Source organism: Serinus canaria, chromosome 2 (genome assembly GCF_022539315.1).
Source record: "Serinus canaria isolate serCan28SL12 chromosome 2, serCan2020, whole genome shotgun sequence".
Taxonomy (NCBI): Eukaryota; Metazoa; Chordata; class Aves; order Passeriformes; family Fringillidae; genus Serinus; species Serinus canaria.
The window spans coordinates 21598328-21607988 of NC_066315.1; the positions used below are offsets into that span (position 1 = coordinate 21598328).

At 37.4% G+C, this 9661-nt stretch overlaps 1 protein-coding gene across 3 annotated transcripts in view; it reads right to left on the reverse strand.

Moving 5' to 3' along the window:
* Positions 1–6781, reverse strand: part of ABCB1 (ATP binding cassette subfamily B member 1) — a 48425-nt gene extending 41644 nt beyond the window's left edge. For all 3 annotated transcript variants that reach the window (XM_050971261.1, XM_009085927.4, XM_018909382.3), the window contains exon 1: positions 6582–6781. The gene's annotated coding sequence lies outside the window, so the exon portion shown is untranslated. The remainder of the gene's footprint in view (positions 1–6581) is intronic.
* Between the last annotated feature and the right edge of the window lie 2880 nt (positions 6782–9661).

The following is a 9661-nucleotide window of genomic DNA, read 5'->3' on the forward strand; positions in this document are numbered from 1 at the left end:
TCTAAACAAAAAAACCCAACAAAAACAAAACTCCAAATCAAAAGAAACAAACACTACCCCCGCCCCCCCCGTTCCTATAACCCCTCTAGGCAGAATTGGTACTATTGATCTTTGACATTACTATCCTCTTGACAAAAACTATTTCAAAGATTTGGGTTTTTTTCAGGAAAGTAGCCCCAAACTAGGTGTTATTTCAACAATAGGCAAATATTTTTAATTTCTGTAACTAATTTAACTTCCATTTTCTGTGGCAGTATGGAAGAATACTTATTATATTTGATCTTAGACTTTGGATTTCATAGCTGTGGTCAAATGACTAAAAATAATCCTCTCATTGATTATGGTACTGTGACCATGTTCTGCATGTTGTCTTTAACCACAGTCAAATTGCCTTGTTCTTTTTTGATGTTTACTGTAAAACAAATGATTGCACACTCTAAGGTAAATGTGTTTCTACAGGCAATTGGATACTGTGCAGACACATGGTCACAGGCTCCAAACCTTTCAAACAGCCATAACCATGGACAACAGAGGTAATGCTCCCTCATATCATTTTTGCTTCCAGAAACATCTGCCATGTGCCAGACCTCTACCTTACGTGTCAACACCAATGATGCCTGACAACAATCCAGGGAGACTCACCAGGAAGATTCCAGTTATGATATCAAGATATGTTTGCTTGGGATTGTTTTGCAAGAAACAGTTCTAAAGAGACCAGAGGAAATAACTCTTCACCACGCAAGACTTCAGCAATTAGAAAATCAGATTTCTCTATTTTGTGGCCAGCTACATTGTGGCTACAGTAACTGAACAGGCAACTACCTGCAGTCTTTCTGGTGACTCAGATTAGATGCTCTCATGTCTGATTAATCTACCTGCATCTTCTCTAAGTCCCCATTTCCTTAATTCCATAAAGGATCTTTAATCTTAATTTCCGAAAATTCATCATATAATCATTAAAAATGTATTTTGATTGCAACAAAGTTTATAGTTCTATCCACGGATATTATCCTTGTTAAGGGAAAAACAACATTTTCCCATACACTTCCCACTGAAACTTGAATTTATTAGACTTTGCGTAACAAATCCAGATTTCAGGGCATTTTTCTTATTTATTTCTTACTGATGCCTAAGCATAAACTTTGTGTAAAAGTGACATAACATATGAAACAGTAATGCAATCAATGGAATTTAAGAAGTGCTAGTCATGGCCAATCTCATTTGAGTAATATTGGTAAATTCAGACCTTCCGGACAAGAAACAGAAGAAAGCACCCATATAAGATATTCAACTAATCAGCAAGCCTCAGAGGTCTTCCTCAATGTTCCTCCCCTTCCCTGTATGGACAGTGAAATCACAACATGATTTCTTACTTCCCAAACAGAATGGAAGATAGAGACTGCAGGTCAGAGGGAGAAGGACTGGCAGGTGCCTCCCCAAATGTTGATATTCATGGGGACCCTTGAATCACAAGGTTTTGGACAGTGTAGCAGAACCACAAAATGATACTTGAAGGAACAAAATGATCTCAGCTCATATTCCAACTTCCTCACTCTTTGCACTCTAGACATCCTCCTTCCTGACTCAGCCCTGTCACGACCTCTGTGCAGTTTACATTCTGCTTGCATGCAATGACACGTGACCCTGTATGAGTGCCATGATAGTGGATGTAATTCCTTGATTTCTTTTTTTATAGTCAACAATAAATCATGAATGATTAACAGCTCGCCCTGGTTCAGAACAATTGTGTTGCCATAACACCACTCACTCAGGGAAAATGTGTTTGTTAGTATGGAAAACGTTCAAGAAAGCAACTCTCAGCATCTCTTTGAGCACTAGCCAAACCAAGATACCTCCTACTGTAAGAAGAAATCTACTCTCCTTGCATTCATTGTCGGCACCTGGTACACAAGGATTGCTGTTCCAGTAGAAATTAGAGAACCTAAGGCAAATATCCTAAGGATCCAGAGATTCCTTGTGGGCAAAGTATGCTTATTAAATGCTACTGAGATTCCTCAATGGGAGCATCCTCTGGGATTCTCTGAATAGTCAGTACTATGAAGCAGAACCAAATTTAGAAAATTGATTTCTTTTAAACTACCTCTGGTGAGTACCTATGGGATTTGGCATGCAAGAAAAGCCTTTTATCTAACCAAGAGAAGAAAAAACCTGGGAGTGACTCCATGTCATGGGCCATTTGCAAAAGACATTATAGGACTTTTGTGGTGTCTGAAGGTGGATATATTGCTAAATTATCCCACACCCTAAAGAAGACAAATGATTTCTGCAGTGAACACGCATGGCTGACAATCAGTTCGTGAATACATCTGCTGAGCTGGAAGTTATAAGCAGGTGTGAGCAGAACCAGGCCAAGTCCTACAATGAAACTGATTCCATGGTATGGTGCACAAGAGGCAGGAGAATGTATCTGCCTAGGTTATTTATGGGATACCTTGGCAACACATTAGGAAAGAAGGATGCTTATTACTCTATGTGACAGGACCGTAAAAATTTCTCACACACTAACGGCATAATCTAATGTGTATATGAAATGGTATCTTTACAAGAACAAAACTTGTTGAAATACAGTACTTCATTTTGTTCCAAATATACATGTGACAAAATCTCTTTCTGAATACTGGTATGATGCATTGCTTCACAGAATAGACTTACAACCTCCTTTCCTGATAGATTTCCTCCTATATTCATATATCAAGTAAACAGAACTATTCAAGTGCAGTAGGTCTCTCAGGAAAAGCATGTGTACACGTTTCCTTAAGGCCTAAAAATGAAGCTAAGTCATCATGAGTGCATGGTCTTTTCATGCACTGAGGGTTGGATTGGATTGTGTTATCGTATTTAATTTGTTGCAGAGTTCACCTTGCTCCATTAACCCAGCACTAGAACTGACAATTACCTCTCTTTTCACAAAAGGGTGAAGTTGGGCAGGCAGAATAATGCTTACCTCAAGATTTCATAGTTAGATGTTCCCCATAAACATTTTAACCTCAAGAACAGTAAGTTATCTTGCTCCTTTTTATGTACCACCACCATGGTAGTCATCAATACACCCTTTGTGCTACCACAGTATTCATAGTAGTGGCTATTCTGATAATGGTAAACTAAGCAAACCGATCTCCTCCCAACAGATCACATGGATACAGATAAGGACCTGATTGTCATGTTGTATCAGACGACTCATATATTCATTACTGTTAAACCATGATAGGAAATAGAAGAAAAGAATAATTACATTGTTCAACTCTGAAAATCTCCTTATTCTTTATATATATTTAGATGAATACATGAAAAAAATGATATGAGAAACAATAGAAAGGGAAAAATATTTATGTATATCTTCTATATCAGCAAAATATAAGTGGAAATAATGGCAAATCTTACCAAAATGTTACCTCTTTTTTGCATCAGTTTTGATCTAGCTGATAACAAGAACATCCAGGCTTTTGTCTCTCTTTGGATTTGGGTGTGTGATACTAGTCTAATGGTGTTTAAAAGCAGTTTCTCTGTTTCCAGTTGTTACGTGTACCCTATAGTTCCTGCAGTGAACCATTTACTAACTTGAAGACACACCCTGAAACCTCTACTGCACAGATGGATTTCTGCACACTCAGAAAGCCATTTTACTTCATCACCAGTCACCCAGAACACAACTGTCAACTATACATACAATGGTTTAGGGGAAACTCAGACCACAACTATACTGAAAATTCAGCTCAAAGTGACAACAAAATAGGCTTTTATGATCTAGTTATGATGTTAAAACCAACACAGTGGTAAAAAAAGAACTCACCCTGCTGGTTACTCCTGCTTGGGTTGTGGTGCTTGTAAAATGAGGGAGATTATTATAACAATAGCAGCTGACCTGACTGCAGAGCAAGCAAGAGTATTTGCTTAAAACTTGAGGCCTCTGAATTCAAAAACTTTTAAAATGGGGCTTTTGGGACTAAAGAATTAGCTTTCCTTAACTAGTAAAGATTGCACAGCCTCAGAATGGAGTATGATTATCAGCTATACTGCAGGAAAAATTTCCTGTAAGAAATTTAGTAGGTAGATGTCTCAGAACAGTTATCTGAACAATGACAGGAGACTTGGCTAGATTGCTATGAGATTGTAAAATACTGTGAATTCTGGGATAATTGTTGGCATTGGCATCTGGGAATGTATCTGATCAAAGAGAACCACAGTATTTCACATAGTAGTGGTACAAGACTTAAGCTATCAAGAGTAATTATCAGACCTGAGAATCAAGCAGAGCTACAAAGACAGAGCTGCAAATTCAGCTTCAGCAAGTTTGGACAAGGAAAATGGGCAAGGTAAGAAAGAATACAAGGAAATCCCAGTTCTGTGGATCTCCTTCCTAAAAGGAGATGTCTACACACTGTGGACATTACAGACTGTAATTTTCAGAAATACAGCCTTAAATGACCCACAGTCTCCATTTAAGATAACAATAAAAAGGAACAGAAAAGGAAAAACAGTCTTCAGTGTGGGTTAAGCTCTTTATGTAAAAAGAGGTGGTAATGGTAATTGCAAAATATTCTTGGACAATATAATAAAATCTTCCTTTAGGGGACATCAATGAAACTGCAGGAAGAAAACATCATAAAATTTGAGAAAACGAGGCAAAGATTTTAGAAAACGGAATAGAATACATAAATTGCGTGCTGGCTCCTTTTGTCAAGCAAATAAAAAATCATGAGGAATGAAAACTACAGAAAATAATAGGTCCCTCTCAGCAAAGCCCTCAGACATCATCTCTTCCTCTCAGTAACAAAGTCTAGGGAGACTCTGCTGTCTATTTGCCCCTGGTCTAGTGGAAAAATTAAAATCTAACCAATGGCAATGGCCAATAACCATATCAGTACTGGGTAGCCAAGGGAAGAACATTAACTACCACTAGTGCCATGATGTTAGTTGATACCATAGTGTCAATAACCACTCTCCTCAACAAATATTTGTCCCAGCTATAGCCCAAGAAAGAAAGAAAATGATAAAACCTGCTGCATTGTATGCATGAATGGATGTTCAAGTACCTGTATTAAGATCTCTGCCTGCAGTTAAATAGCTGCCAAGTTCAAGAGTCTCCTTCTCCTGTTTCTTCAGGAATGGGAGGGTCCCTTTTAGGAACACCAGGGAATTATTGGCACAGCCTTGTTGAAACAAAATGTATTAGCTACAGATTTTGCTACGGATGTTTGTGAAATTGGGTCTGACCAGTGGGAGGTGAGGGTGGAGTGATTCCTGCAAGTCATTGATGCTTTGTTATTAAAAATCCGGAGGAAGCAAAACCAGTGGATATTTGGGTAACAGAATTTCCTCAAGTTTTGTGTGTCTGTAATTTAAAATGTGAAAAAATAGAAATTATGTTTTAATGGCAGAGGAAGGACTCCAATCCACCATCAACAAGTTTACTGGCAAACAAGATCTTAGTACAGAGACCTATTATTTTAACATCCTATTTTTCCAGAGTTAAAAGCAAAGAAAAAATGCTAAAAGTGAGATTTTAGCACTTAAATAATGTAACCATCTCTCAGGTTGGTTTCATGCCTGAAATTCATGCAACACTCAGCAGTTTATTTGACTGTTATTTTGTTACTGATTTAACCAGTGCTTTCTTTGCAAGTCCACGAGCAGAGCGGAGCTGATAACAAAATCTAGCCGTGAGAGAAAGTAATGTTGTTTTTTCTATGTTCCTCCAGACGTTCAGATCAAATATAACACATACGCATGAAATTACCATCAGAATGTGTTATGTCATACCACGCATGAATGATATGTCCATACACGGAAAAACTGGAAGGTTGGGAATATACTCAAAAAGTAGCCAGCATTACTCAAAACATAGGTTTCCAAGCTAATCATGACAAAACTCAAGTACAATCTAAAGTGAAATACTCAGACATAGTTTTAGGTCAAAGGAATGGTGATGCTGGCATCAGAGCAAAGGGTAGAACTGACTATAAGAGTCCATGCATGAAAAAATTGTGTTTGTTTCACTTTTGCAGCTGCTTAAATTTTTGTGAGAATCATATTTGCAGAAATTAGTAAACCACTAATCAAATTAGTGAAGAAATCTCACAAAAATAGTATGGAAAGAAAAAAAACACTAAAACTGCACTAGTTCAGATGCTGGCCTTTAGATGCACATTACTGTAAACTGTTTCATGTTCAGCTGGCCACTACCAATCTACACAGTGCTGTTTAAAGAACACAGAAATAAAATCATTTTGCTTTGAGATTCTTAAGATTTGTGGGGGGAAACTGTATTCCTTATTAAAAACCATGTTTAGCATTAGTATAGGCAATTAGCTTTGGATAGGCATCACTAGAGGCTGCTTTGCAGCAGTTCATATCACACATGCTCCACTAAAGCACATATCATACATACTCCACTGAAGTACATAATCAGTGGAAAAGTAAAAACTGGATACATATCAAACCTAGGCTAGCTGGATACACACTGGCTTTTATAAATAAGAGCTTTCTTTAGAATAAGGCAAGGCTTTATTCTAAACTCTATAGGGTTTTTAACCACTGGAAAGAACAGAACTGCACTTTACCTTTTTATGTGCCTCTCACCAGATAAAAGCTCCGTTATTGTCTTCGTGCCAAAGGTTATTCTGTGTGGTTCACAAATGGCTGCAGCTTTTATCAAAAGTATGGGAAATCCTCTATTAGATATGCTGGGAAAAATAAAAAAGAGCTGTCTGCTTTCATTCTGCACAAGCAACAGAGCCACAACCTCTGCTAATAATGTTAAAAGAGAAACCCAAAGGAAATGACCTAGCTTCATACTTGGTTTCAGACCGGATACATCAAGCTTTAACTATTTGACTACCAAAGTATGGAAATCTGGTAGCCTCTCTATCATGGAAAGGAAATCCTGAACATAGGTTAATAGAAGCACAGGAAAAAAATGCAGATCATGTAAAAGTCTACCAAAAAGAAACATACAGAGCTAGCAATCTCGGAATAATAGTCAAGCACACACCCTTGAAGAGGTTATGGTAGTCCCAGTAGATTTGACACTGGAAGAAACAGCCAGCTTGCAAACAAACTGAAGAAAATCATACAAAGCAAGGTATAAAAAGATAGAGCAACTTTACAATGGAAATGTAAATGAGGGTTAATGTAGGAAAAGCTTAATAATTGGAGCAAAGTAAAATGCAACAACAACAATAATAATAACAATAATGGTAGTAATAATAATGAAAGAGAGAGAGAGAGGGAGATAAAACCCAGGAGAAATTAGTGATGCACAAGATAGTTGCTCACCACTCACTAATCAATGCTCAGCCTGTCCCTGCACTGCGATTAGCTCCTCCCAGCCAACTCCCCCACCTTATAGGACCTTCTGTGGTAGGAAATATTCCTTTGGCCATCTCAGGTCAGCTGTCCTGACTGTGCTCCCCCTGCTCCCACCTTCCTGTGCAGCTCTTCACTGGCAGAACATGAGACACTAAGAAGCTCTTGACTTAGGATAAACACTGCTTAGCAACAGCCAAAATATCAGTGAGAAACATCAGAAGAAAATGAACTTTATCCTGGCCAAACCCAGGATAGCAGGCTAAGGTACAAACAGACTACACCAGAATATGTGCAGTCCCACCTTAGTTTCCTAATTCTAGACTCACTGACAAAGGTGGTTGAGGTAGTTCAGTCAAGAAACCTATAGCCAAGTGTACCGCCATGCAGGCATTTATCATTGTATTTTCCAGATGCAATTTAAACCAATAAATTTATTTGAGACAAGGAACATATATTCCAGGGAAAATCATCAAGGGATTATGTGGAAGCCTGTGAAGAAAAGAAAGGCTCCATGTTGCTATGAACTTGCAGTTCAAGGTAAACTGAATGGCTCGATGTGACTATAAAAATAGCACTAAGCCAAAAGGTGAAAAAATTACAGAAAGGTTTGGGATATTGCATCATCTCGTCATTGTAATGACCTGTGAGCCACAGCTTCTCCCATTTTCATGTGATTTAGAGCTATGCCTGGGAGAAAAAAAGTCTGCCCAATGTTTTAACTGAAGAATAGCTACTGACCCTATCTAAACACATGGAAAGAGATTAATGTTGCTATAGCAACTCAGATGGGAAGGAATGCTCAATGCACTAATAAACAAGCAAGAATGAGCCACTACTTTGCAGAATGGCAAGGAGGATGGTGAGTCATGTTGCATATTTTCCACACAAGTTTATAGTTTAAACTGTAAATGGGATGAACTAGCTCCAATTATAAACAAAGCAGGATCTTATGTATACCAAGATAAAGTGATAAATGGGAAATAGCCTAAATAGCTCCAGTTTCAATTTTAACTATGGCAAGGTAAATAAGCTAACAGAGGCAAGAATGTTATAAGTGTTGTTGTTAAAATTTAAGAGTACATAAGGGAAGTCTCAGGAGAATTATAGCCAGCAGAAAGGCTTTTAAAAGAAGCAGCATAAATTAATTATAAAGTTTTGTCTGAGTGAAGTCTGCCTGTTCTTGTTTTTATTATTAATTATGTTAGGTTCAAAATTGTGACTATTTGCTTGCATAACAAAGGTAGTAGTGAGCACCCTGCTCTTTATTGATAATAGAGTTTACCTGTAATGACAGAGGAAAATTCTTTTGTACCAAAGACAAGGAAAACATTAGATACATGTCTCCACTACTTTAAAATTGTGGGAAACAAATGTGAGGGCAGAACTTATATACTACTTTTATTAAAGGGCCATTGCAACACTGACCCAGAAATGAACTTCGTGTGATTGAGTACAACAAACTGAGAGTTTTTATGGATACCATTTCAGAGGGAGTAGAAATGGTGACTGGAATTTTGAACACAGTTATGTAGAAACTTTGAGTTGCGAGTTATCAAAACTGGAGCATATTATAAGCAACATTTAAACCCCAGAAATAAAAAATACATATAAGTAAATAATTGAATATTATTTATCTGAGATGTAACAATGTCACAAAGTAATAAAAATATAGATAGAAGTAGCAAAAATAATGTTTTATAGAAAAAAAAAGGCACTGGAAGTAGAAAGTGCTATTAATGTTATTAAACTACTAATATCAGTAGACTCTTTAAGCAGTAATCACCAACACACATGTTATGAGCCAATCAGAGTGTAGTATGACCAAAGTGTCAACATTGAAATGGAATAGAGCTGTAATTTTAGGAGAGATGAAGGCCAAGATCCTACACTGAAGAAGGTATAGAGATGATTGAAAAACAGCACACACAACCCACATTGCTATTGCCTGAAGAGATGTTATCAGTCACCATGTGGAAGGTAAGAGACAGTACTGATGGGCTATTAACAGATTCAAAAAGACATGTAAGAAAAGGGGTTATAGTCACTGGTCCTGTCTCACAGAAATGCAGTCTGAAGAAGGTTCCACAAGAGAAAGAGTATTGCTCCTACAATAGCAGTAGCTACTTGAGTGTAGACCCAAAAAGTGATTCTATCATCTATGATACCTGATACAGATACATGTAATTGTTTCTTTGTATTTCAATAGAAATTGTCAGAAGATTGTGATCTCTGTAGAGAAATAAGCATGCAATGTTTCTCCTCTATATAATTTTGGGTAAACATTTGCAATGTTCACCTACACCAGCAGAATTATAATATCCAGAACATCGGC